This window comes from Bufo gargarizans, chromosome 11 (assembly GCF_014858855.1).
Source record: "Bufo gargarizans isolate SCDJY-AF-19 chromosome 11, ASM1485885v1, whole genome shotgun sequence".
NCBI lineage: Eukaryota > Metazoa > Chordata > Amphibia > Anura > Bufonidae > Bufo > Bufo gargarizans.
Window position 1 is genome coordinate 83,646,889 of NC_058090.1, and position 6,938 is coordinate 83,653,826.

The following is a 6,938-nucleotide window of genomic DNA, read 5'->3' on the forward strand; positions in this document are numbered from 1 at the left end:
TATATAACCGCAGCTTGTCCTGTGTGTGGACGGTATGTGATCAGGTATATGACCGGCTGTATAGTTACAGTATATAACTGCAGCTTGTCCTGTGTGTGGACGGTATGTGGTCAGGTATATGACTAGCTGTATAGTTACAGTATATCACCACAGCTTGTCCTGTGTGTGGACGGCATGTGGTCAGGTATATGACTGCTGTATAGTTACAGTATATAACTGCAGCTTGTCCTGTGTGTGGACGGTATGTGGTCAGGTATATGACTGCTGTATAGTTACAGTATATAACCGCAGCTTGTCCTGTGTGTGGACGGTGTGTGGTCAGGTATATGACTGGCTGTATAATTACAGTATATAACCGCAGCTTGTCCTGTGTGTGGACGGTATGTGGTCAGGTATATGACTGCTGTATAGTTACAGTATATAACTGCAGCTTGTCCTGTGTGTGGACGGTATGTGGTCAGGTATATGACTGGCTGTATAGTTACAGTATATATAAACGCAGCTTGTCCTATGTGTGGACGGTATGTGGTCAGGTATATGACTAGCTGTATAGTTACAGTATATAACTGCAGCTTGTCCTGTGTATAGACGGTATGTGGTCAGGTATATGACCGGCTGTATAGTTACAGTATATAACTGCAGCTTGTCCTGTGTGTGGTCAGGTATATAACCGCTGTATAGTTACAGTATATAACTGCAGCTTGTTCTGTGTGTGGACGGTATGTGGTCAGGTATATGACCGGCTGTATAGTTACAGTATATAACTGCAGCTTGTCCTGTGTGTGGACGGTATGTGGTCAGGTATATGACCGCTGTATAATTACAGTATATAACCGCAGCTTGTCCTGTGTGTGGACGGTATGTGGTCAGGTATATGACCGCTGTATAATTACAGTATATAACCGCAGCTTGTCCTGTGTGTGGACGGTATGTGGTCAGGTATATGACTGCTGTGTAGTTACAGTATATAACCGCAGCTTGTCCTGTGTATGGACGGTATGTGGTCAGGTATATGACTGCTGTATAGTTACAGTATATAACTGCAGCTTGTCCTGTGTGTGTACGGTATGTGGTCAGGTATATGACTGGCTGTATAGTTACAGTATATAACCGCAGCTTGTCCTGTGTGTGGACGGTATGTGGTCAGGTATATGACTGGCTGTATAGTTACAGTATATAACCGCATCTTGTCCTGTGTGTGGACGGTATGTGGTCAGGTATATGACTGGCTGTATAGTTACAGTATATAACCGCAGCTTGTCCTCTGTGTGTGGACGGTATGTGGTCAGGTATATGACCGGCTGTATAGTTACAGTATATAACCGCAGCTTGTCCTGTGTGTGGACGGTATGTGGTCAGGTATATGACCGGCTGTATAGTTACAGTATATAACCGCAGCTTGTCCTGTGTGTGGACGGTATGTGGTCAGGTATATGACCGGCTGTATAGTTACAGTATATAACCGCAGCTTGTCCTGTGTGTGGACGGTATGTGGTCAGGTATATGACCGGCTGTATAGTTACAGTATATAACCGCAGCTTGTCCTGTGTGTGGACGGTATGTGGTCAGGTATATGACCGGCTGTATAGTTACAGTATATAACCGCAGCTTGTCCTATATGTGGACCGTATGTGGTCAGGTATATGACTGCTGTGTAGTTACAGTATATAACCGCAGCTTGTCCTGTGTGTGGACGGTATGTGGTCAGGTATATGACTGCTGTATAGTTACAGTATATAACCGCAGCTTGTCCTGTGTATGGACGGTATGTGGTCAGGTATATGACTGCTGTATAGTTACAGTATATAACTGCAGCTTGTCCTGTGTGTGGACGGTATGTGGTCAGGTATATGACTGCTGTGTAGTTACAGTATATAACTGCAGCTTGTCCTGTGTGTGGACGGTATGTGGTCAGGTATATGACTGGCTGTATAGTTACAGTATATAACTGCAGCTTGTCCTGTGTGTGGATGGTATGTGGTCAGGTATATGACCGGCTGTATAGTTACAGTATATAACCACAGCTTGTCCTATGTGTGGACGGTATGTGGTCAGGTATATGACTGCTGTATAGTTACAGTATATAACTGCAGCTTGTCCTGTGTGCTGTCAGGTATATGACTGCTGTATAGTTACAGTATATAACCGCAGCTTGTCCTGTGTGTGGACGGTATGTGGTCAGGTATATGACTGGCTGTATAGTTACAGTATAAAACTGCAGCTTGTCCTGTGTATGGACGGTATGTGGTCAGGTATATGACTGCTGTATAGTTACAGTATATAACAGCAGCTTGTCCTGTGTATGGACGGTATGTGGTCAGGTATATGACTGCTGTATAGTTACAGTATATAACTGCAGCTTGTCCTGTGTATGGACGGTATGTGGTCAGGTATATGACTGGCTGTATAGTTACAGTATATCACCACAGCTTGTCCTGTGTATGGATGGTATGTGGTCAGGTATATGACTGCTGTATAGTTACAGTATATAACCGCAGCTTGTCCTGTGTGTGGACGGTATGTGGTCAGGTATATGACTGCTGTATAGTTACAGTATATAACCGCAGCTTGTCCTGTGTGTGGACGGTATGTGGTCAGGTATATGACTGCTGTATAGTTACAGTATATAACTGCAGCTTGTCCTGTGTGTGGACGGTATGTGGTCAGGTATATGACCGGCTGTATAGTTACAGTATATAACCGCAGCTTGTCCTGTGTGTGGACGGTATGTGGTCAGGTATATGACTGCTGTATAGTTACAGTATATAACCGCAGCTTGTCCTGTGTGTGGACGGTATGTGGTCAGGTATATGACTGCTGTATAGTTACAGTATATAACTGCAGCTTGTCCTGTGTATGGACGGTATGTGGTCAGGTATATGACTGGCTGTATAGTTACAGTATATAACTGCAGCTTGTCCTGTGTGTGGACGGTATGTGGTCAGGTATATGACTGCTGTATAGTTACAGTATATAACCGCAGCTTGTCCTGTGTGTGGACGGTATGTGGTCAGGTATATGACCGGCTGTATAGTTACAGTATATAACCGCAGCTTGTCCTGTGTGTGGACGGTATGTGGTCAGGTATATGACTGGCTGTATAGTTACAGTATATAACAGCAGCTTGTCCTGTGTGCGGTCAGGTATGTGGTCAGGTATATGACAGGCTGTATAGTTACAGTATATAACCGCAGCTTGTCCTGTGTGTGGACGGTATGTGGTCAGGTATATGACCGGCTGTATAGTTACAGTATATAACTGCAGCTTGTCCTGTGTGTGGACGGTATGTGGTCAGGTATATGACTGCTGTATAGTTACAGTATATAACCGCAGCTTGTACTGTGTGTGGACGGTATGTGGTCAGGTATATGACTGGCTGTATAGTTACAGTATATAACCCCAGCTTGTCCTATATGTGGACCGTATGTGGTCAGGTATATGACTGGCTGTATAGTTACAGTATATAACTGCAGCTTGTCCTGTGTATGGACGGTATGTGGTCAGGTATATGGCTGCTGTATAGTTACAGTATATAACAGCAGCTTGTCCTATGTGTGGACGGTATGTGGTCAGGTATATAACTGGCTGTATAGTTACAGTATATAACCGCAGCTTGTCCTGTGTGTGGACGGTATGTGGTCAGGTATATGACTGCTGTATAGTTACAGTATATAACCACAGCTTGTCCTGTGTGTGGACGGTATGTGGTCAGGTATATGACTGCTGTATAGTTACAGTATATAACCACAGCTTGTCCTGTGTGTGGACGGTATGTGGTCAGGTATATGACTGCTGTATAGTTACAGTATATAACCACAGCTTGTCCTGTGTGTGGACGGTATGTGGTCAGGTATATGACTGGCTGTATAGTTACAGTATATAACCGCAGCTTGTCCTGTGTATGGACGGTATGTGGTCAGGTATATGACTGGCTGTATAGTTACAGTATATAACCGCAGCTTGTCCTGTGTGTGGACGGTATGTGGTCAGGTATATAACTGGCTGTATAGTTACAGTATATAACCACAGCTTGTCCTGTGTATGGACGGTATGTGGTCAGGTATATGACCGGCTGTATAGTTACAGTATATAACCACAGCTTGTCCTGTGTATGGACGGTATGTGGTCAGGTATATGACTGCTGTGTAGTTACAGTATATAACCACAGCTTGTCCTGTGTATGGACGGTATGTGGTCAGGTATATGACTGCTGTATAGTTACAGTATATAACCACAGCTTGTCCTGTGTATGGACGGTATGTGGTCAGGTATATGGCTGTATAGTTACAGTATATAACCGCAGCTTGTTCTCTGTGTGGACGGTATGTGGTCAGGTATATGACTGGCTGTATAATTACAGTATATAACCCCAGCTTTTTTTGTGTGTGGACGGTATGTGGTCAGGTATATGACTGGCTGTATAGTTACAGTATATAACTGCAGCTTGTCCTGTGTGTGGACGGTATGTGGTCAGGTATATGACTGGCTGTATAGTTACAGTATATAACCGCAGCTTGTCCTGTGTGTGGACGGTATGTGGTCAGGTATATGACTGGCTGTATAGTTACAGTATATAACTGCAGCTTGTCCTGTGTGTGGACGGTATGTGGTCAGGTATATGACTGGCTGTATAGTTACAGTATATAACTGCAGCTTGTCCTGTGTATGGATGGTATGTGGTCAGGTATATGACTGCTGTATAGTTACAGTATATAACCGCAGCTTGTCCTGTGTGTGGACGGTATGTGGTCAGGTATATGACTGCTGTATAGTTACAGTATATAACCGCAGCTTGTCCTGTGTGTGGACGGTATGTGGTCAGGTATATGACTGCTGTATAGTTACAGTATATAACTGCAGCTTGTCCTGTGTGTGGACGGTATGTGGTCAGGTATATGACCGGCTGTATAGTTACAGTATATAACCGCAGCTTGTCCTGTGTGTGGACGGTATGTGGTCAGGTATATGACTGCTGTATAGTTACAGTATATAACCGCAGCTTGTCCTGTGTGTGGACGGTATGTGGTCAGGTATATGACTGCTGTATAGTTACAGTATATAACTGCAGCTTGTCCTGTGTATGGACGGTATGTGGTCAGGTATATGACTGGCTGTATAGTTACAGTATATAACTGCAGCTTGTCCTGTGTGTGGACGGTATGTGGTCAGGTATATGACTGCTGTATAGTTACAGTATATAACCGCAGCTTGTCCTGTGTGTGGACGGTATGTGGTCAGGTATATGACCGGCTGTATAGTTACAGTATATAACCGCAGCTTGTCCTGTGTGTGGACGGTATGTGGTCAGGTATATGACTGGCTGTATAGTTACAGTATATAACAGCAGCTTGTCCTGTGTGCGGTCAGGTATGTGGTCAGGTATATGACAGGCTGTATAGTTACAGTATATAACCGCAGCTTGTCCTGTGTGTGGACGGTATGTGGTCAGGTATATGACCGGCTGTATAGTTACAGTATATAACTGCAGCTTGTCCTGTGTGTGGACGGTATGTGGTCAGGTATATGACTGCTGTATAGTTTACAGTATATAACCGCAGCTTGTACTGTGTGTGGACGGTATGTGGTCAGGTATATGACTGGCTGTATAGTTACAGTATATAACCCCAGCTTGTCCTATATGTGGACCGTATGTGGTCAGGTATATGACTGCTGTGTAGTTACAGTATATAACCGCAGCTTGTCCTGTGTGTGGACGGTATGTGGTCAGGTATATGACTGCTGTATAGTTACAGTATATAACTGCAGCTTGTCCTGTGTGTGGACGGTATGTGGTCAGGTATATGACTAGCTGTATAGTTACAGTATAAAACTGCAGCTTGTCCTGTGTATGGACGGTATGTGGTCAGGTATATGACTGCTGTATAGTTACAGTATATAACTGCAGCTTGTCCTGTGTATGGACGGTATGTGGTCAGGTATATGACTGGCTGTATAGTTACAGTATATAACCGCAGCTTGTCCTGTGTGTGGACGGTATGTGGTCAGGTATATGACCGGCTGTATAGTTACAGTATATAACCGCAGCTTGTCCTGTGTGTGGACGGTATGTGGTCAGGTATATGACTGGCTGTATAGTTACAGTATATAACAGCAGCTTGTCCTGTGTGTGGACGGTATGTGGTCAGGTATATGACTGGCTGTATAGTTACAGTATATAACTGCAGCCTGTCCTATGTGTGGACGGTATGTGGTCAGGTATATGACTGGCTGTATAGTTACAGTATATAACTGCAGCTTGTCCTGTGTGTGGACGGTATGTGGTCAGGTATATGACTGGCTGTATAGTTACAGTATATAACCGCAGCTTGTCCTGTGTGTGGACGGTATGTGGTCAGGTATATGACTGGCTGTATAGTTACAGTATATAACCGCAGCTTGTCCTGTGTGTGGACGGTATGTGGTCAGGTATATGACTGGCTGTATAATTACAGTATATAACTGCAGCCTGTCCTATGTGTGGACGGTATGTGGTCAGGTATATGACTGCTGTATAGTTACAGTATATAACTGCAGCTTGTTCTCTGTGTCACACCCAGAGTTTTCTTCAGTGAGTAGTAAATCCCTGAACCTGACCTAGAACTGAATCTTCCTTGAAGTCTGTTAATGTCCTACCTGAAGGCCGTACACAGCGTGTAGAAATACCAGATCTCCGGAGAACAGGAAAGGCTGAGTGCAGAGGGAGGAGAAACCGCCCAAAGTTATTTTCACTTTCAGTTCTGATATTAACCCTATAAGGTGTTAATGATATTTAGTCTCCTTACAGATTATTGAATGTAAAGAGTCAGTGTCTCAAGGAATATATCAGCAATATACAAAATAGGTAGGACCTCACAGCACATGTAGACGTTTAATGTTTGAAGTAACTAATACAGATGATGGTCCTTCTGACCTGAATACGTCTTTATGTGCCGTATATT

General features: G+C 44.0%; 1 protein-coding gene across 1 annotated transcript in view; it reads right to left on the reverse strand.

Annotated features, from left to right (window-relative positions):
• LOC122921381 (NACHT, LRR and PYD domains-containing protein 3-like) overlaps window positions 1–6,714 on the reverse strand; it is a 64,832-nt gene extending 58,118 nt beyond the window's left edge. The window contains exon 1 of the mRNA XM_044271358.1: window positions 6,634–6,714. The gene's annotated coding sequence lies outside the window, so the exon portion shown is untranslated. The remainder of the gene's footprint in view (window positions 1–6,633) is intronic.
• Between the last annotated feature and the right edge of the window lie 224 nt (window positions 6,715–6,938).